Consider the following 23,572-nt stretch of genomic DNA (forward strand, 5'->3'; position numbering starts at 1 on the left):
AGAATCATAAAAATAATAAATAAAGCTTTGTTGTTTTAAGCCACTAAGTTTTGGGGTAGCGTTATACAGTGTACTGGTTTTCTGCTGATATTTAAAAATTACCCTACAATTTAGCAACTTGAAACAGCAAAAATTTCTTGTTTACACAGTTTCTGAGAGGCTGGAGTCTTGGGGCAGCTTAGCTGAGTGTTTCTGGCTCAAGGTCTCTCATGGGGTTGGAATCAAGCTGTTAGCCAGGGCTGCAGTCAATTCAGAAATTGGCTAGGGTTGGAAAATCTTCTTCTAAACTGACTCACATGGTTTTGGCAGGCTCTTGCTCCTTTATGGCTGCTAGCCAGAGGCTTTAGTTCCTCACTATGCAGGCCTCTGCATGGCAGCTTGTTTTTCTCAGAGTGAGTGACCCAAAAGGGAGAGAGCACGTGTATGAGAAAGCACACAAGATGGAAACCACAGTCTTTTTTTAAACCTAATCTCAGAAGTGACATATCATCAGTTCTGCTGCGTGCTATTGGCCACACAAACTAATTTTGGTGCAATGTTAGAGGGTAATATGTAGGCGTCTTGATACCAGAAGGTGGGGATCATTTGGGGGTCATCTTGGAAGCTGACTACCAAACACAGCAATAGAAAACTGAAACAGATACCACAGAATTATTATTAGTTTTGTTAGCTATGAGAATTACATTATGTTCTCTTATAAAAAGTTCATACTTTTAGAAACGCATACTGAAGCTAGGGATATGTAATGACACAGGTCATCAGATTTATTTAAAATACTTCAGCAACTACAATAATAAGGAAAATGATAGATCATGCAAGTGTGTCAATATCTTAAAAATTGCTAAACATGGGTGATGGGCATAGGGAGTACATTATCTTCTTCGCGTAGGCTTGAAATTTTTCCTATAGGAGTTTAAAATCAACATTTACACTGAGCCAGAAATGTAATCCTTTGCAACTTCTTAAACTTGGGGAAAATTTTAGACATCAACTTTAAACTGTGTGAGGGAGTACCTACTTTTTACAGATTTCCTTTAAAGGTTATGCAAAGAAAGCATAAATAAAGACCACTGATAAAAGAGGATATTGAGGGTGACTTTTCTTTTTGCCTTTGAATTAGTATCTGTAGCCCAAAGCTGAGAACAAAGAATGGTTAAATTCTCCACATTTTAAAGAGGGCCTCCAAGGCCTAATCAATAATTGGGGCTGGATATCTCCCATGGTTATTATAAAGAAGCCGTTGAACTGACTCTGTTAGCCTCAAAGATCTCTTCAGGGCACTCCCAAAGTCTATAAAAGCAAACGACAAAAGAGAAGGAAGGTAAGTCAGCATTTAGTAAGCACCCTCATGGCAAGTTACAGCAGCTTTTCTCTCTCCCTCCCCTACAGGAGTAGAAGATAAGTACTTCACTTTTTGGCGTGATGCTTGTCAAGGCCTGCCTGTGGTGCTGTGCTAGGTGTGGAGTGGAAAGTAGTGAGAGAGCTTTTAGGAGAGCTAGACATGTACCTCCTGGAGTTTGTGTGGTTTATGTAGACATAGCTACCGTTGCCTGCCTCTCTTCTAGAAATGTCTGAAGGCATGGAGTTTGCTGGTGGAAACAGTGGAAGTAGAGCAACGAGGCAATGTAGTGTGCTGTTCTTGGTAAGAAGGGGAGGACCCTCACACAAAAGACTACCCAGTACTCCATAGCACAGGAGTGTGCAGAAAGGGACCTCAGCAGTTCCCTGGAATCCGCATGGAGGAGTCTGTGGTACAGGAAGGACAGATGCAGCGGGGTTACCCAGGCAGCCAAAAATTGAGGAAACATTTCACCCAGAGAAGGAGTGGAGTGTGACTCTAACATACTATCAGCCAAATAGGAGGCTCACTGAGATTACACTGTACAATGCCCCCCCCCCCAAAAAAAAAACAAACGAGACATCTGTGGTGGGTATTACCTTTATTCATCAATATCCAAATCCTTTCTACCTTTGGACACATGGAACTATGACCCGTTGAAACTACGTGACGTGGCCATGTAGTGTGACCTGCATAGACCAATGAAATGTGGGCAGACATAACATGTATCGTGGGCCAGCCCCATGGCCAAGTGGTTAAAATTCCTCATGCTCTGCTTCAGCAGCCCAGGGGTCAGGGGTTCGGATCCCAGGTGTGGACCTACTCCGCTCATCAGTCATGCTGTGGAGGCATCCCACATTCCCACATGCAAACTAGAGGAAGATTGGCACAGATGTTATCTCAGGTCAAATCTTCCTCAAAAAAATAAAAAAAGAAGTAGCATGTATCACTTCTATGTTACTTCTATACGGAGGTATTTAATTGCCAGTTCTTGGTGCTCAATCTACTTTGTCCCACTGCCGTGGTTGTAGAAGTATTTATTGATGGAGATGCCATACTGATTGAAGCATCCTTGAATGTTAAGACAACATATGGAAACATACAAACTGAAGAGTCACCTAGACCCCAGAAAACTTTGTAAGGTTCATTAAAAAGTTCTCCTTGTAAGCCTCTGAGATTTTGGAGTTGTTTATTATTGTAACAGAGCCTAGCAAATCCTGACTGTGACTCCGTCAATGAGGAAATATTAGCAAAAGTCACCAGCAACTGACAGGAGACTAGATATGTAAGATGATCCCTTCTATCTCTCTTATTCTCCCTTCTGTCTCCCAATCCCACAGGAGTTTGGCTGAAAGATGGTAGAGAAAGAGGTCATATTTCCTGTCAGTGGTGGAGAGAATCTCCAGATACAACGCTGAGGAAAGATTTGAACCTAATATGAGACTGAATATTGGAGTTTTTAAATTAGATGATTTTTTTGTGTGTGTGAGGAGGATTGTCCCTGAGCTAACATCTGCACCAATCCTCCTCTATTTTGTATATGGGACACTGCCACAGCATGGCTTGATGAGCAGTATGTAGGTCCACACCCAGGATCCGAACTCACGAACCCCAGGCCACCAAAGCAGAGCACGTGAACTTAACCACTATGCCGCCGGCTGGCCTCCAGATGACTTTTTTAATAACTGAAAGTGACCAGTGACCAGCAAGCTATGGCATCTGGTCAAGATAGATTTAAGATATTTGTTACCTAATATAAAAGGGCTATCAGAAGTAGCAGAGTTGAGAGCAATGATGAGAGAGAACAAAAGTTCTGTAATTATAACCCACCAAGATCAGGCTGATCAGTTACATCTCCCACAAAATTCAAGAATACACTATACAAAGAGAATATGGTTGATAATGGTTAGCTTTCTGCTGCTACCATCTGGAGAGTAGGTGCTATTTTTTTTTTTTCCACCATTTCTCTTCCAAAGATGATATCCTTAGGGTTCATAGGTTCCCTTTGCTACTTTCTCAAGCATTGCAACAATACAGCCCCAGTGAAGAGCTTTTCTGTTGAAACTCCATAGTGCCCAGCGCAGCGTTTTTTACATCGTGCCTACTTAAATAAATGTTTGTTTATGGCATATTTTATTAGAGGACAAGGAAATCTCAGAATGCAAGCTATCTATGGAATAGACAAATTACAGGCACAACATCTCACTTGTTACTGACGCTCTATTGACCATGTAAATCCTTACTCGGTGTTTTCTGCTTTTAATACTTGGTTCTTCTTCCAGATTTCCCTTTTAGCCTCATCTGTGGGTTTACACTATTCTCTCTTGATCATGTAGTTTTATTTCTATTTGCCAACCTAAGCTATTTATCTCATCTCCTAGGGTATTTGAAGAAATATTGTCCTTCCTGAGTATTTGCCTCTAGCTACCACCACCATCACCATTTCAGAAAAACTGCTCAACTCAGTGGCATCCACGGCCTCAGTACGGAGTATCCCTGAACTTACCTCTTTCCCTTGAGACATATCTCAGCAACCTGAACTGTTCCTTTTCTATGCGTATACATAGCTCTTGTCCCTCTCTGTCAGTCTTTCCAATTAGCAATTCTGCTGCCTCGTCAAATGCACACACACATACATGCTGTGGTCCCATCCAAGCTGAGATTACTCTCAAAATAACATATTTGAATCTAATATGAGACTGTGGTTTTAGGGCAAGTTTTCATGGATCACAGCAAATAATAAAAATCTCTCATTATAGCTAATAAAAAAAACATAGAAATTTTCAATGTGCTTAGTCATTTCACAGTCCAGTAGTTCTATTTATTCACAGAGATTACAATATATTCTTGAATCTAGTGTACTCCTTGAAAAGACTCCAACTATAATGTAAAATAAATCTAAACTAAGTATTCATTTCCAAAACACTGCCACTTTCTTTTAACTTGAAATCTCCCTATAATTATACTTTATAAAACAATTCTAAATAATTCATAAATATTAAATGTGGTCCCAATAAGTTTTAGTCAACTTACTTTCAGAGTTACTCATATAGCTTTAATAAGAAGCCATTGAGTTTGAAAAATGGCAAATATAAGCAATATTATACCTTATTTTTTCATTTGTTTTCCTTCCTTTTTGAAATTCTCTCTTTTCTCTGTTTTGGTGACCCAGGCATCTCTTCTCTACCTTTGTGGTCACTTCAGTTTCAGTGGGTTTTTTTTTCTCCATTTCTCTCTTAAATGTTGATTTCCTTCAGTGCTTCATATTAGGACCTCTTCTCATGTTATAAGATCTCATGGGTGAGCCATCCACTCTTGTGACTGCAGTTACTATCCATATACAATGAATCCAATGCTGGAGATAGGGTTAGGGTTAGGGTTAGGGTTAGGGTTAGGGTTAGGGTCAAGTCTTTCATTAAGTTTACGTTCTAGTTAGTGACGGTACAAACAAATATATCAATTGGTGATAAGTACTATAAGAAGATAAAGCAAGTTAAGGAATCAAAGTGCTATTTTATATGGGGTTGTCTCCGAAGGCTTCGGTAGGAATGTAGCATTGGGCTGGGACTTGAATAAAAAGAGAAAGTGAGTCATGTAGCTACCTAAGGGATATGTCTTCCTGGCAGAGAGAACAGACAGCACAAGGCTTTGAGGCAGGCACATGCCTTGCAGGTTTGAGTAACATGAAGACTAGAATGGTGGGAGTAGAGTGAGTGAAGGGAGAGTATTAAGTCAGGCAATGGAGTGGGGCATTCATCTAAATAGAACCTTGTAGGCTGTCACGAGGACTTGGCCTTTACTTTGAGTGAAAGGGGGAGCCATCGTATAATTTTCATCAGGGGCATGATTTCATATGGCTTATGTTTTTTTAAACTTTTTTAAAATAAAAATTGTATACAACATGATGATTTGATATACATATACATAGTGAAATGGTTACTACAATCAAGCTAATAAACATATCATCTCCTCACATAGTTATCATTTTTTGTGTATGGTGAGAACATGTGAAATCTACTCTCTCAGCAAACTTCCAGTATTCAATAGAGTATTGTTAACTACGGGGGTCATGCCGTACATTAGATCTCTAGACTCACTCATCCTACATAACTGCAACTTTGTACCCTTTGACCAACATCTCCCTATTTCCCTTACCTCCCCATCCCTGGACCGCCATTTTGTTCTCTGCTTCTACGTATACAACTTTTTAAATTTTCACATATAAGTGAGATCATGCAGGTTTTCCCTTTCTTTCTGTATCGGGCTTATTTTATGACGCATAATATCCTCCATGTTTATCAATATGGCTTATGTTTTAAGAGTTATAGTGATTAGTTCATAATATACCATGATGGGTGTTCAAGGATAGAAACAGAAGGACCAGTTAGGAAGCTGTTGCTATCTCCAGGTAAGAAATGATGATGATTTGGACTAGGTTGGTAGCAATGAGATAGGAAAAAAGTATGAGATTCAGAATAGATTTCAAACTTTGAGCTGACAGGATTTTTGTTTGTTTGAATGAGAATAGTTGGTCAAAGATGACTCTTCATTTTTTCGACCTGACAAACTAGTTAAGTCTACGTCCTTATCCAGACCTCTAGATCCACATAAAGATATATCCACCTACCCACTGGATAACTTCAACTAGTTGTCCCAGGCAATCTCAGATTAAAATAAAAACTCATCATCTCATAACTTACTCCTTTCCCTAATGAATTGCATCTCCATCCACCAAATGTCCATACGCTTTCCTCACCCTCTCCCAAATCTAATTATTCACCAAATCTTGCTGACACTATCTTCTAAATATCTTCTATCTATCCATTTTGCTCCATTCTCATTCTCCTTGCTGCGTTATTTCAAGTCCTCAACTGTTGCCTGCAATATTCCCATAACTGATATTACCACCTCTAATCTCAACATTTTCTAATAGAGTCACAGTACCTAGTATAGTGCCTAATAAATAGTAAGCAATAAATTTTGTTGAAGTAAATTAACATATGAATTCCTGGATGATGGTTAATTTTACATATCAACTTGGCTAGGCCACGTTACCCAGATATTTGGTCAAACACTAGTCTAGATGTTTCTGTGAAGGTATTTTTTCAATGAGATTAACATTGAAATAAGTAGACTTTGAGTAAAGCAGATACTCTCCATAGCCATAGTGAGAGTGAATGAGAGGACCCCATCCAATCAGTTGAAGGCCTTGAGAGCAAAAAGACTGACATCCCCTGAGAAAGAGGGGATTCTGCCACAGATTGCCTTCAGACTTGAGCTACAACATCAACCCTTCCTTGAGTCTACAGTTTGCCAGCCTACCCTGCAGATATGGACTTGCCAACCTCCACAACTGTATGAGCCAATTCTTTAAAAATATGTATTTATAATATCTCCTATTGGTTCTGTCCCTGGAAAACCCAGACTAATACAACCTGTGCATGAGGGCATACAATTTCAATGACAGATCTAACAATATTTCATCATACAGACTGATGTTATTTAAAAGTTGTTATGATAATCGCTTACATTGGAAATAGCCAGCTGACATTCAATTTGGAAAACAGAAACTAAAGGAATCACAAAATTTGCTATTACTTCATAGCACTGATTAGCGAGACACTTCCTCTGATTAGCAAGTCCCTACCATAGTTTCCTGAGCCTACTTCCCACAGGTGAGTCAATTAAGCCCAACCCACTTTCTGACTCTGAAGCATAAGGAATATATGATCTTAGATGCATACCTTGGCAACTAAGCACCAAACCAGCTCGAGTGCTACCAATATTATAAAGGTGTACTTTACTTCCAGTAAACTCAGTTTTTGCCTTACTACATGACATGAAGCTCTCCCTTTGTGGTCCAATTCTTGAATTTGAGTCGTGGTCTTGATTTTCAAGAGTGCTTGCATCATAAATTTCTATTCCTTTTGTTTTTGCCCCCCGATACTAGAGTTCTAACCGAGAATCATTATTGCCTTCTGCCACTCTCTTCTGAGACTATGGGTTCTTACCTGGCAATATATCTACCTGATATCTATCTCTGGACCTCCTTGATGCCAGTTCTCCCCAAGTTTGCACTTTGTCGCCTCTGATGTCCTACTCTAGTGGATTTATGTACTCTCAGTGTTCCGGATATCCTTCTGTGCCTTTTGCCCATCTTACTGCTTGTTAATTGCGCCTCAGTTCTGGCATGAAACATTATTGCTGCAATTCCAGGAGCTACCACCAGGTGGATGACAGCACCAACACTATTAGGTAAAATTGGCTCAAGAGCTTAAGCTATTTTGTCATATGTGAGAAGGGGGAAATTAGTACATATGACCAAGATTATAGAGTTTTAAAATATATTTTATATATTAACACAAAAGTGCTTATATATTTTTATATATTAACATAAAAGTGTTAATATATAAATTTTATTGGATTATCTCACAATCACTGAGGAAAATCAGCTGAATATAAGTGTTTCATAGGATTGGAAGCCCAGAAAATCAACCTCCAAAAAATAAATAGGTGAAGACAATAAGGTAAAACATATGATTTTACAAACATGCTATAGTAGACGAGTTCACCTGTATGTTAAATAATACCCCAGAAAGCACTGCTTCAAGAAAACAGGATAATGAAACTACAACTCTAATATTGTTTTGAGTAGTTCTGGCACACAAGCCTGTATTAAAAACATTGAAGGGGCCGTCCCCGTGGCTGAGTGGTTAAGTTCCCTCGCTCCGCTTCGGCGGCTCAGGGTTTCACTGGTTCAGATCCTGGGCGTGGACATGGCACTGCTCATCAGGCCACGTGGAGGTGGCGTCCCACAGGCCACAACTAGAAGGACCCACAACTAAAATATACAACTATGTACTGGGGGGATTTTGGGAGAAAAAGCAGAGAAAAACAAAAAGAAGATTGGCAACAGTTGTTAGCTCAGGTGCCAATCTTTAAAAAAGAAATTAAAGATTATGTAGAATAAGAAAAATGAAAGTCACTGAAGGAGAAATTAAAAGTTGAAAAGTTTTAAATGGTGCATTGAAAATTCATGTTCCTGCACCATGTTTTCATTCTCTTAATGTTGAAATGCCCTTTCACAGAGTAACTTCAAGCCTCATTTTTCCTAAAGAAACAACATAGTACTAGTGATTTAGAAGACTAATGTCTAAACATTTTTGGTCATGCACCCAGATCAGTTAAAAAAAATAGTATACTGGGGACAGCTTGGTGGTGTAGCGGTTAAGTTCATGCACTCCACTTCAGTGGCCCAGGGTTCATGGGTTCACATCCTGGGCGTGGACCTACACACTGCTCAGCAAGCCATGCTGTGGTGGCATCCCACATACAAACCGGAGGAGGATTGGCATAGATGTTAGCTCAGCAACAATCACCCTCAAGCAAAAGGAGGAAAATTGGCAACTGATGTTAGCTCAGGGCCAATCTTCCTCACCAAAAAAAAAAAAAAAAAAAAACCATGCAGTATATGTATTCATATTTATAAGTGATAAACATAAGCAAATAAATAAGAACCTCCAAGAGAGGCTTTTAAATAGTAATGATTAAGTTTTGAGAAATGTTTCATTTCAAATATTACATAGGGATAATGATTTTAAACATTGCTGAAGTATTTGTAGGGATTTATGTCAATGTTCAAAGTGCTTAGTTTTTAATGTTTTGTTAATCAATATGGCTTCATACTATCAATAGCTAATAGCTCCAGACAGGATATACTTCAGAGTAGGATTCATTGTTAATGATAGCGGATGTACATCTACATTTCACATAGATTCCAGATAAATTTTAAAAAATATCTTGGCCATCTTCCAATCAGATCTGTTTGTAGCATCATTTTACTCTGTTTATGACTGATTAAAAAACTGATAATAGGACTGTCAACCCCATCTTTTCTTGTTCGTTTGTGCTTACATTTTAGTATCATCTATAACCAAAGTTTACCTAAATAGACAACTTGTCCATTTAAAACTGCATCATGGAATCCATAAATGCAAGAAAATGAGCACACAGAAATTGTAACATGTGGAAAAGCAACGGGGCACTACTGTTTTCTCCTCCACATAGCGAAATGCCCAGGCTTCCCTGAGATAAGCCATGTACCACATGTAATACTTGACCATCTGACATACAGATCTAGTGAGGGCGTCCGTGTCAACCCATAATACTAAGTACTGGCAAACTTTAGTTTTTAGTTTTCACTTAAGTATACAATTTGTTATTAACGTCCAGCACCCAAGTGAATCTTCTTTCATGCTTCCTGGTGTGCATGTATCCACTTTGAAAACAATGAATTTAAAATCTGGCAGATCTGGGTTTCAATCTCTGTTCCACCCCTTACCAGCTGTGTGACCTCAGGAACACACAACCTCACTAAATCTCATTTTTCTCATCTATAATATGAAGATATTAAAATGTATATCTCATGGGGTGATGAGAATTAAATGAGATATCACGTGTAAAACAATTGCCACCAAACCCATCACGTAATTAATACATAATATATTTTGTCCATTATTATCACAATTATTTTTCTAGACTCAGAGTCTCTGGAAATGTGTCATTGAGAAGGGAAGGGTAATACCTACTATACAACAGATAGAACTGTCCTCAGAGGACAGCCATTTGGGATGAAGTGATGAGACTTTTCCCCAAACTGACCATGCTTAAGGAATCAGTGAGCTCACAGTGAATAAATCCATTGGTCCTTAGAGAGAATATTTTCATTGCTGTTTACTTTCTGGGATTCATACACTTCTCTGGCCTATTGCCTGGTTGGTGTTTCAGAGAGGTAAACTTATATTTACCAGCTTAATCTTATTCTTCATGGATACTTTCTACTTGATATCAAAGTTTTAAAGATTTGGCAAGGGTTAGGACACTAAGTAAATGATTTTCCATCATATTTTTTCTGGAAATTATAATTGATTGCTCATCTTTTCTTGATGAACTTTTGAGTTGTATTGCTCAGTAACACATAACATCAATGAAATCTGTGTTGTCCTTGCAGTTTAGTTTTTAAGTGCTAATGTTGATGTTGCCAGCCCTGGTGGTCTAGTGGTTAAGATTCATTGCTCTCACTGCCGGGGCCAGATCCGTTTCTTGGTCAGGGAACCACACCACCTGTCTGTTGGTTGTCATACTGTGGCAGCTGCATGTTGCTGTGATGCTAAAAGCTATGCCACTGGTATCTCCAATACCAGCATGTTCATCCATGATGGAGAGGTTTCAGTGCAGCTGGAAGACAGACCAGGAAGAAGAACCTAGGTACTGACTTTGGAAAAAATTGAAAATCTTGTGAATAGCAGCAGAGCATTGTCTGATAACAGCACCAGAAGGACAAAGGACGGCATAAAAAGACCAGGCTGGGTTCAGCTGTGCTGTCCACAGGGTCACTAAAAGTCGAGGCACTAGCAATGATGTTTGTGTTGCCTATTCATGACTTTCCCAAAACTAGCCCCATGGAAGCAACACAACTCTTTTTCACACAAAATCTACATTAAATTATCCTGCCATCCTACCGTTTATTATTGTCGAATGCTATGTATGCTTTTTTTGGACTGCTGATGATTCTTTGGGATTTAGTCAGACAAAAGAGTGAACGTCTTCCTCTCATGCACTGTTAAATTCACTTGGAAAACTAATGAATTTGACCATGAGAGAGTATGCAGCCGGTTTCTCCACTTTAAAACACCTACCTTATAAATCAGGAGTGCTAGCCCTGTTCTTGCCTCATCTCTGCTAGAGTCCCTGATACTGATGTTATCACTGATCCTGCCTTAAATGTCACTGCACACAGTGGGGTTTTTTTGATACAAAACTAATAAAAAAGGAAGAAACTAAAAATCATAAACATCTTAGAGAAAACGCCTTGTGAGAGAGAAAATACCTACTGAAAAATCATAAACATCTTAGAGAAAATTCCATTCAGGAATAACTAACCTGTTTTGTGGCCATCAGCTCAGAAAAAAGTTGGCCTACACTGGTTGATTATTTTTACCTCATGTTATCAATGCAAATGAAGTCTGTTGATTAGTGATATCTTTGGATTATAAAGATTCTCTTTAAATAACGTAAACATCTATGCCAACAATAAGGGGTTACTTGTCATCCAGGCATTGAGTGACATAAAGCAGATTGTTTTCTTCTGGACATTGGGGTATAAGATGAATCACCTGAAAGGAAAGCATGGCAATTTTATTAGAAGCAAATAAAATAGGTAATTTTGGATCCTGCAGCGTTTTAAGAAGCAGACCAGGCCTGCTCTCAATCCCACAGTAGTGGGCAGTATGAGTATTTAGGTCAGCCCGAGGGCACTGAGTTTTATGTGGCTCTGAGGACACTCCTATGTGCTTCGAATCAAAGACCAACCTTGCTCGTTTTAAAATTTTGCCTTGAACTGGTCATGCGCACTGGAAAGAGAGTAAAGAAGCTCTTACTTTCCCTCCCTTTTCACATTCCTTTATTTTCTGAACTGAAACCAGGAACTCAGACTGAGTTTAGCATTACATTCTGGACTCGGAGGTCCACCTGGGTACTTATTCTGTAAATTGTATTTAAAGGAAAATGTGTTACAAATTCTAAGCAACCAGCCTACAAGGGAACGTTGGAGCCTGCCCATTTTTCTTAGGTTGAGCTCTACCTCAATTCCTACCTCATGATGCTTTCTGCCAAGATATAGACTCTTTGCTGTTATTCTAAAGGTGAATATTTAAAACTATTTTGTCTATTAAAAAACTGTATTGAAGGCATGTGAAAGTCAAAATTTTTCTCTATTCTGCCTACTGAAATTTTCCAAGGAGTGTATGCAGAATAGTTGAATATTCTTTCTAAATGTTTGGTCCACTTGTCTCAAATTGTTAGTCATCTTGTTCTCCCTTCTAATGAGTTGTAATCTGAGAGGCTGGGAGATTGAAGCTGACCCCATTCTGAGGACAAGCTAAGAAAGCCTGTTGAGAGCCTTCAGTTCTGTGTATCATTTTGATGTTTGAGACAAAATATCAAAATAAATTGGTTCCCAAAAGAAAGATATCAAATGCATACTAAGAAACTCTTGCCGTCTGCTATTCTCATCAAACTCCAAGCAACACTGCAATAAAAGTGACTGATTTGTATTCCTTTGTATCATCTTGCTTATTCTCCCTCTCCACTCGGACCATCTGGTGGGTTTCTGCAGACAATACCCTGCACAGTTACTGTGAATGGAGGGTTGCCTGTTGGGGGAGAAAATCAATTATCAGTTTCTTTTTCCTCTTTCTATTGGAGGCGGGATTGCTCTGCTGCATTGAAGAAAACTTCCAGTGGACTATGTTGTAGCTTCCATTACATTAAGCTTTTTATAAGACTTAAGCTATAATGCCTCTGCTTTCCCCATTCAACACTCTCCTCGTTCCAGTGCTCTCTTTTGTTCCTCTTACACACTGCTGTGCAATATTTTTTCAATACTTTAGGTGCTTTTCTTATTTCTTTTTGTCTAGAAACACTAAACCATGTGTTAACATTTTATCACAAACTTCTCTTCTCTCCTTGTAAGCAAAAACTACAAGAGATTCTTCCCCATCCCACTTGCACACCCCAAGTTTTGTCAGGGTTTTTATGTGTGTGGATGGTAAGGTCTTAAAGACCAAAATACATTATCTGACTGAGTCTTATACCATGTTTTGAATGGTGTTCTCTTCGTTCACAAGAATGAATGTATAACCAACTTGGTTTCTTAAATTCCAGCTCTCTGTCAGTCTGTGCCTATGGACTGACCAGAGAGGATGGCTTCTCTGATAGCTGCCTTTGATCTAGGGGCTGGATCTAAAGAGATAGTTCCACCCTGACCATTTCAGCAGAGGGGAGAAATTGAATGAGAGCCTTGGAGATGGTTTTGATTTTTTTTTCAGCAGGAAGCTTTCTATTTTCTAGCTAACTGTTTTTATCCCAGTCTGAACTTCTGCTCTTTAACCTGACTTTAAAAAGAAAGGTTTCAGGGGGCCAACCCCGTGGCCGAGTGGTTAAGTTTGCATGCTCTGCTTCAGCGGTGGAGGATTTCACCGGTTCGGATCCTGTGCGCGGACATGGCACCGCTCATCAAGCCATGCTGAGGCGGCATCCCACATGCCACAACTAGAAGGACCCACAACTAAAAATACACAACTATGTACCGGGGGCCTTTTGGGAGAAAAAGGAAAAATAAAATATTTTAAAAAAAGAAAGATTTCAGGGCCAGCCCAATGGCTGAGTGGTTAAGTTCACGTGCTCCTCTTTGGCAGTCCAGGGTTACACTGGTTCAGATCCTGGGCACGGACATGGCACCACTCGTCAGGCCATGCTGAGGCGGCATCCCACGTGCCACAACTAGAAGGACTCACAACTAAAACATACAACTATATACTGGGGGGATTTGGGGAGAAAAAGCAGAAAAAAAAGGAAAGGTTTCTATGCTTAATGGGTATGAATTTTCCGTTTAAGATGATGAAATTCTGAAACTAGATAGTAGTGATGGTTGCACAACATTGTGAATGTACTAAATGCCACTGAATTGTACACCTTGAAATGGTGAATTTCATGTTATGTATATTTTTCAACAATAAAAAAAAAAGCAAGCAATCCAGAGAAAAAGAACAGGACAAAAGTTACAAAGAAAACCAAGTCCTCCTTGGTGACCCTCAATTGCCCTTTTCCTATTCATCTGCCAACTCCTAGCCCTTCTTTGTTTCCCCTAACTATGGTGATTCTTGCTATGCTTCGTCTATCCAGAGCTGCCTTTTTCTGCCCCTTTTAGATCTGCTTTACTGAGTCAGTGCTGCATGTTCCTCAAATTGTGCCTTCTCTCCTCAATCTCACCAATAACCACATAAATTCCCATTCTGCTTACAGGATAGAACATGCCCACCCCTTGGATGAAAATGTTTCCACGAAAATTGTTCCGTCTTTCCCAGAAAGATATCAGTATGCAATACTGTAGTGGAAATCGGGAGAATTAGGATACAGCATGCTATAGTTAAAGAAGCATGGGATTTGGAATCAAGTAGATCAACACTCCACAGCTTACTACATGACACAGGAAAGGTGATTTATTGTGAGCCTCAATTTTTTGTCTAAAAAAATGAGATAACACCATATAGGGAGTTGCGATGTTTAAATATGAATATGAATAAAGTGCTGTCACATACAAGACACATTCGATAAATATCAGCTCCATCTCCCTCATTGTCTAGCCCTGTCACTAACAAGATGTAGGATTTTCACCAAGTCCATTAACTCCTTTGGCTTCCATTTCCTCTGAGTAAAATGAGAGTAGAACAATGGTGCATTGTTTAACAGTAAGACAGAGGATCAGTAGGTCTTAGAGCTTTACCTCTGTAAAATTGCTCTGGGTTATTTTCATTTTAGATCATGCAGGATGCAGCAGGGTACTTACCATTTAATGAAGAGTGGGTTTATTATGTAATTTTGTTTTATTTTGTAGAAATGCAACCCAGAATTTCCAAAATTCACCCAGAATCATATGCTATGATCTTGAATTATAAAAGCAAACCTATTGTGCACATACTTTCCTTACAATGAGCAAATACTCCGATAGATGGAGCTTCTAAAATGTTTTGAGTTTTTCTTGTTCCAGTAAACATACATAACCTCATCGAAAGAGTCTTTCATTAAAACAAACTTACTCAATTTTTTGTCTCACTAAATTGAGAGAAAATGCATAATTTTACCATTATATATTTTGAAGTATTGGAATAAAAATCTGTAGCTTATACATAGAATTACCATTGAATGTTTCTTATGTAAATATTTTTGTACCAGTAATATACACTGGTAATCCTAGTGACTTACTTAAAAATTCATTCTTTTGTCTTCTCAACCATTCATATGGAAAAATTGAATCAACTAAAAATGTACTAAGTGCCTTTGATTTGCCAGCATTGTGGTTCCCTGCCTTCATGGACTTTGTGGCCTATAGGGCACATAGATAGTAATCGAAGTGCCATACAAATTAATATAAAATTACACTCTAAGACATGCTACGAGTAAAGGGACATGATGCTGGAAAACTGTATACTAGGGAGATTAACCTGAAGTCATGGGTGTCAGGAAAGGCTTATAATAGGTTATCTCTTCATAATGACACGCAGAGGAGCTTCACTTAATTTTTATATTCTAAGTTGGATAATGGCACTCCTGTTCATTCAGTCACCTAAACTTGAATTTTACAGTCTTCATTGATCTAGCCTTCTTCCTAGACTTCTCCTCCCTCCCATCATGCGCTGCATCCTACCCTTCTGAGCAATGTCTCACACATCTTGGCTTTTCTTTACATTTCCATTGTTCCTACACACAAGTATGCACTAGTGCCTCACGGTTGGACTATTACCACAGTGTGTGATTTTAGTGGTCCTGCCTATACGCTTTGCACTCTCCAATCCTTTCTAATCATTGAGTCCAGAGTAATCATTCTTAAGATACCTCAGTGTCTACCTTTGCAATCTGTCCCTAACTCAGTAGTTTCACAACACTGGGCTTCAGATCACCTGAGAGAGCTTTTCCAATAGAAAACTTTCGGGGGTCCCCATCCCAGATCTCCTGAATCAAAAATGGGGAGTGAGGCCTTGGAATTTGATATTCACAAAAGCTCCCCAGAAGATTTTGATGTGTAGAGTGGTTCGAAAACCACTTCTCAACACACCTTTCCAGCCTATCTCTCTCTACCACCCTACTCAGGACTCTAGCAATTTCTTAAATGCCATCTGCCTTTCCCTTTTTTTTGTATATACTGTACTGTTCTCTCTGCTTAGAATGCCCTCTCCTCAAACATCTGCCAATTATCATCCTTGTTTTTGAAAGTTTCATTCCAAAGCCACTTCCTCCACTGTGCTTTGGGACTTCTCCCAAGCTGGAATTGATTTCCCACTCTCTTGAGAACTCCAGAAACATTTCATTTGTAGCACTTATGTGCTGTATTAGAAAATCTTATCTCCCCTACTAGATTATAATCACATAAAGGCTTTTTCTTAGATAATTTGTAGCCACCATGATGCTTAGCTTAGTTCTTTGGACAAAGTAAGTTATATAGGATATATTTGCTCAAAAAGCAAAACAAGTTTCACTATTCTGCAAAGAGTAAAATTGCATGTGAATGTACTGCTGGCAGGATATTTCCCCCTTAACTACAAAAGTTATTAAAGTGTACATCAACAATCTATGCTTTCCATAAATATAAATAGAGCTATAGATATTAGATATATAGATATATGAACTCAAATGGCTTCCATATACATTATTTTCATTAATAGAATATCTATACTATTTTTGATCATTCACTTAACTTTACTTTACAGTATGACTTCTAATCCATCTATTTTCAAATGACAAAGGAGATGGTGTGCTTTCTCCAGAGGCAATGCTGATGATGCCATGCTGTGAGTCACTGAGAAAACACTATAGGAACAGAAGCTTCTTGGCATTTTTTCAAGTAGACCTTTCAAAGATCACTTCCAAACTTTGATTTTTTTTGATAACTCATCCAGTGAATTAATTCACATTGTGGAGTAAAATCCAAAAGAGAAGAATAAATGGCCCTGCTATACAATTAGTGGAATGATTATTAAGACTTCAAAAAGATTATGACTTATACATAGACATATTCATCGACTGGATGAAATCAAGTACCTTTTGATAAGCAGGGCTCAAAGCTAATTTGTTTTCAGGAATAAGGCCTTTAGAGTAGAATATGTCCTAGATTTATGTACTGGGAGTCATCAGGCATTTTATGTTTTATAGGATGAATGTGACCTAATATGTAAGTTTGCGCATGGTCCTAGGGCCTCAGGAAGTTTTACTAGCCAGAAGAAATTGTTCTTTGAATTGATAAAGATTTAAATAAAAATGAAAAATAGTTCCTACAGCATTGAAGCTCCCTCTCTGTTGTTCTCTTCCTTTTCTTCCTTCAGATTACCAATTCTCTTTGTCATGAAGGCTGTATCTCCTGAGGGATTGTGAAATAAATTGCATGTCCCTTCTAGAATCCTCCTTCTGTCTCCTCTCCTTGGTATCTTTGTCTTCCTGCTGTCATCTGAATGTACTATGCCAATCCTCCTCTCTCCTGCCCAGACTCAAACCACTTTCCGATGTCCAAAGGTGTCCCACTTCTTCAGGAGTCATTCAGGCAAGTGCTTCCCAAACTTTAATGCACATATGACTCATTGGTATCTTGTTAAAATGCGTATTTTAATTCAGTAGGGCTGAGTTGTGGCCTGCAATTCTATGTTTTAACAAACTCTTTTTTTATGTTCACACCTTCTCGTTTGGAGGCAGCACTTTGAATATCAAGGTTTTAGAGAACCCAAAAAAATTTCAATCAACTTAACTTTTATTATCTAATAATGGCTTCAAAAGTTTTATCGGTTCAGAAAGATGTACACTTTTATTCTTTATTTTTTATTGAAGTATAGTTATAAAATATTGTATTAGTTTCAAGTGTACAGCATAGTGATTCAACACATATACCTTATAAAATGATCACCCGGATAAGACTAGTAGCCACTTGTCACTATGCAAAGCTATTAAAATATTATGTACTATATTCCCTATGCTGTACCTTACATCCAGATGACTTATTTTATGACTGGAAGTTTTTGCCTCTTAATCCCCTTCATCTATATCACCCTTCCCCCTCCCTCCTTCCATCTGGCAACAACCAATTTGTTCTCTGTATCTGAATCTATTTCTGTTCTGTTTTTTTTTTTTTAGTTTCCACATATAAGTGAAATCATATAATATTCTTCTTTTTCTATCTGACTTATTTAACTTAGCATAATATGCTCTAAATCCATCCATGTTGTCACAAATGGCAAAATCTTATTCTTTTTCATGGTTGAATAATATTCTATGCTGTATATACATATATACCACATCGTTTTTATCCATTCATCTACTGATGGACACTTAGGTTGCTTCCATAGCTTGGCTATTGTAAATAATGCTGCAATGAACATATTGGTGCATATATCTTTTCCAATTAGTGTTTTTGGAAAAACATACATTTTTTAAAAAACCTTCAATAACTCATATTTAAATATAATATGGAAATCTTAGATACTACAGTGATATCCATGGAAGAAATATAATCATTGAATCCCTCAAATTATGCAACAAAGTAGATAGATGCTTTGTTTATAAAAACAGTCAGGCCTACCAATTAGAGGACTCAGGAGGCAGATATTAATTCCTTCACTTTATGGATGAAACTGAGTTCTACTGATGTTAAATAACTGGCCCAAGGGCATGAGGGGATTGTAATTGTAATTGAAACTGTTGAGGAGGAAGAATTTCTCCTCTACCCTTCTAGCTTCTTCTGGCTGGTATAAGAATTAAATTGACATGAGACAGAATAATAAGAGAAAGTCAAGTTTAATTTCATACATATGGGGGCTCCAAAGGAATATGAAACCCCCAGGAAGTCAGGCAATTGAGGCTTATGTGCCATCCAGAGCTAAGAAGAAGGGGCTCGGGGTCTGAGACTTCAAACGTGAAGAAAACAATATGCAGGAAGATGGGAAAACAAGTGTTTGCCATGCAATGCAGAGACAAGGGCACACAGAGAAGACTTTGATCAAACAGAGTTTTCTCAGTTCCTCCCTGTCCACCACACCTAGTTCATATTATACTGTAGTTATTTATGGTGATAGCTCCCTTCTTGGAACAGGTCCTTTATCTAAATTCTTTCAGGTAGATAGAGGGAGGTAAAAAGAAAAACTTCTTGAGACTTCTGATTCTGGAAAATAATCAGCCTAAAATAATCTTCATTCCAAAGAGACACACTTTGGGGTAGCAAATTTTGCTCCCATACAGTCTCACCTTTGAAACTTCTCCAAGGAGTTTCAGAGTCCAGTTGAGTTAGTAGATTGTTCCATCTCATTGACCCAGTCTCTTAGTCCTGACAATAGGTCAGTTCACTTAAACTCATTTCAGGAGATGATGATGTGGGGGAGGGAGCTCCCAAATTTAGGCCTATATTATGTAAGCAATCAGGTATTTAATAAGAAGCATTTCTATGGAAAAAAAGAAAAAGAATGGTTAATGATTGAAGCACATTATAAACCAGTTTCTGAGTTCTGAGGGTAGCCAATTGAGAAAATTCTTAGATGTCCAGCTCAAAGCATTTCCAGATGGAGTGAGGGCAGGTGGTAGTAATCTGACGTATTTCCTTAATTTGTAGTTTGAATGCCTCTGGTGATCTTGCTGAGTTACCCAAACAGCAATAAGCATGAAATTTGTTCATACATGAGCTGTTGTGGTGATTTCTCTGAAGTTTATATCAAATTGTCCAACTTTAGTTTGCATAGCTTTGGAAAAAGGGTAGATTTAATTGTTAATGATTCCAAATCAAAAGTGTGGGAGAAAAAATTGGAAACATTAGTTTGGAGAGTTGTAGCCAAATATTGGAGGAAACTAGAATAATTCAGGATCCAGTCCAGTTTACAGGTAGAAAGCAAAACCTTAAAAGATAATGAACAGCGCTAGAATCTAATATCCACAAAGGTATATTACTGGACCATAATTTTTTTTCTCTAAAATTATCCCCATTTTTACCAAAGATAGCCAAACTATGACTGATTTGTTTGCAAAATAAGTCTATTCTCATTAAATTTGGCCTAATTATTTATGTAATAGCAGCAAGAATAGCAATTGATCATATAGACTCTTTTAAATCTACCTTGCTGGAACTTTTCATAAGGAATCTCAAATTGAACTTTTAAAGGCCTCTCAAGGCTAGGAAAGTGAAGTCAAAGAGTTGTCATCAGACTCTGCCAGATTTGGGTGAATTTCTCTCTTCTGAAGGTCTTCAAAATACCTTGACATTCTTGTATCTGCTAGGAAGTGACCTTATTTACACACCTGATAAGGTTGCTGAGAATCCTGTAAGCAAGGTACCAGGCAAATTTTTTCCTGGGAGCCTTATTGTACCATAAAATCAATCTTAGTTCCTTAAAGCTATCTAGTCATATCTGAGTCTATGCATATCATTTTCAAATATGACATTCCAGTCAAAGTCTTGGTAATATAACCAGTTTCCAATTGTGTCCTGTCACAAGGAGAATAGATTCTTATTGAACTTATGCAAATAATTGTATTGCCATGAAAATGTAAGAATACTCACTGAAAGTATTTCAATTCTGGAGGGATAAGAGAGGGAGAAAAGAGGTTTTATCTTTGCTTTAAGTCATAGGTATCTTAAAAGAAAAGAGAAAAAGGCTTCTTTAAATCTGGAAAAATAAAACATTAAAGACCCAGCAATAAAAATTCATAAAAAAAGATTATATTCATCGTCTATAGTTCATTCAGTCCCATATAATTAATTCTTGTTGATCTTGCTCTTTGCCTAGCAGTTTTATGATGCCATCAGTATTTCCGTTAGAGTTCTGTAAATTCCTATCCAGTTCAATGGTATGATCTGAAAGTTTATCAGAAACCAGTCTCCTAGAGTAAGTGTCAGAGTCCTTTCTGTAAATCTCTCTGAAGATGAAACATATTTGCAAAAGCATCAGTGTAAAACAATAACTCTGTAAATGATACAGACTTAAAAGTGCCCATGGTTAAAAGTCAGATGAGAGTTCATCATAACGCAATAAGGAAATTTGGTTATTTCTGTGATACACAATATTTAAGTTAATAACTATAATTATGACCAATAACATTACACCAAGACAAAGCAGAATTTTAGAGATTTTATACAATTTCTAGGACATTTATATTAATATATATGTACACAAATATCAAGGAAAGTTTAGCATCACTTATTTGAAAATGTTTCCCATGCAATTTAAGACACCAAATAAGCCTAATTAGTTTAATATCTCTCTTTGAGATGTTTCAGAGGCCCTCTGAAAAACCCCAAACTTAGCTGGAGGTCAAAAGGACTTCATTTAGAATTAAATTTTGGAAAGTTTGCCAAAAATATAAAAAATATTTGGACATTTGACTAAATAGGATCACAATTCATTATGAAAAATACTTAATTATCCATTTAACCAAAGTGACAATAAAAGATTCTAAAGGCAAATACAGAAGGTTACATGGTTGTGAGAAAAATTTAGCTCTTAATATTGAGAAGACTAGATTTACTTAAGTAATCAAAGACTTGATGATAAAGATAACATGAAACACAGCAAGTTATTTTGGCAAAATACAAAATCTTTGCTTTCCAAGTAGTTTACTTAAAAGGTAAAGAAACTTTCACAATCTGTTATCGAAAGCAGACCAAAAGTCCAAGAAAACTTTGTCCTTTTAACAAAGAGAGAAAAACAATTTTAATTTCTCATAAGTGTACTTTTAATACTAAAACTCATTTTTAATAAATGTATTTCATCTTAGTCAGTTTGACTATGCATAAAATTTCTTTCCAAAGATTCCTTCTCCACAAACCTTCTACAAATTTCTTTTTTACATTCAGATTTTATGCTTTCCTCTTTGTCATAACCAATTTTACTTTAAAACAAATTAATTGTCTTTTCCCTCAAAAAAACGTGTTTTCATTCCTCATATCTTCGTTTACCAAAACATACATTTTACTTTCCTTGCATACGGAGATGTTTCCCTTATTATTTCCAGTGGCTTTAGTTACACATATCAATCAGAAATCTTAACCCTTAGAAACTTTCATTTTTAGTGAAAACTAAGAAGTAAGCAATTGTGAATTGTCTTTTATATCAGCATTCTGTGGCTTGGCAAATTTATAAATAATTTTTAGAAACATGCTTCTTTGTGTGGCACAAAACATGTTTACTAACAGATCAAATATCTTTAGCTTCTTGGTAATAAGGAAGCCAAAAGTAGATAAATCTATGTTCAATAATTAAGCTTTCATTATATTATCTTATTTGAAAATAATCCAGACATTCAATGAATTTCCATCATTTAATTTAACTTAGTAAAACTCTAAGGGTGTAAGTGACCAAAGAGATTTAGGAAACTAATTAGACATATCATAAAACAATTACTGCTTAAAACTTCACCAAAAACTCTTATCTCATTTATATCTATTTCATTCATTTGTTTTTAACCATAATATTTAGACTACTCATGAAACCTTTATGAGATATTAGACAAAGTCAACTATTATTCCAAGCTAGTTTTCTTGCTGACAAATTTCGTAACAGAGATAACATTTATTTGATTAATAAGACAGGTAGAATAAAAGTTGCATGTCTGCATTATATCCAATGCTCATAATTCTGAAGACATGCTTATTTTAATTAAACCAACCAACTTAAATAAGCTTTTATTTACCAAAGATTATTTTATATCATGTTAACTTTATAAAGCATTTGGGTTAGTTCCTATTCCATTTAGAAATTATTTTTATAAGTGCTTACTTTAAGCCAATTAAATAGAACTCATTTTAAATTAATTTTGGCAATAGCATCTGGAGGTAGAAAAATATCACACATCTACAACAGACGTATAGAGACAATACAGATGCAAATAATGATCTTATAGTTACTAACGTTTGTAAAGAAGGCACATAAGATTCTTTTTTTGCCTGATTTCCAAATGCCTCCTTTTCCTTCTGATGACTAACTTCTTCCAAAAGTTTGCATTTCAAAGAATGGTTCTTAGGTCTTACAGTAATTATTATTTAAATTTCTCTTCTTTTCTTAAGTGCAGGATAATTTTGTTCCTATGTGCTGATCTTTTACAATATCTACAAGCATTTTGAGATGAAAAAAGGAGGCTTTAGGACTAGCAAAAAGGACAGGTGGACTTTGAGAGATTTGCAGGACAAAGACAACTGTTTCCAATTCCTCAAAGAATTGAGTGGTAGCTTGCTACAAGCAGATTTACATGACTTCTGTTTTACAATACTAGGTAGAGAAAATGTTCCCCAGTGAGATACAGTGTTCTTCTAGAAACTTTTACCTTAATTCCATCAACTCTTACATTCCAAACTATAGCCTCCATTAGGACTTTATCAACAGGTCTTGCCTTTACAGTACTGGGTAAGGGAAATGTTATTTGTCAGACATAATATCCATTCCTGTAAAACAGTCAGGTAAAGTCAACACAACTTCTATACATAAACCCTGTTTAAACATTCCAATCTTTATAATTCTATCAACCATGAAATTTCTATATTTTCTCAATCCAAGTCAGGGCTTCACTCATGGGTTTTGGTACCACAGTGCATAAGGTTCTTTTATCAAGGAGTCCTGGAAACTTCTCTGTTCCACCATCTGACTGTTTTAC

The sequence above is a fragment of the Equus quagga genome, chromosome 10, assembly GCF_021613505.1.
Source record: "Equus quagga isolate Etosha38 chromosome 10, UCLA_HA_Equagga_1.0, whole genome shotgun sequence".
In the NCBI taxonomy this organism is placed as follows: Eukaryota; Metazoa; Chordata; class Mammalia; order Perissodactyla; family Equidae; genus Equus; species Equus quagga.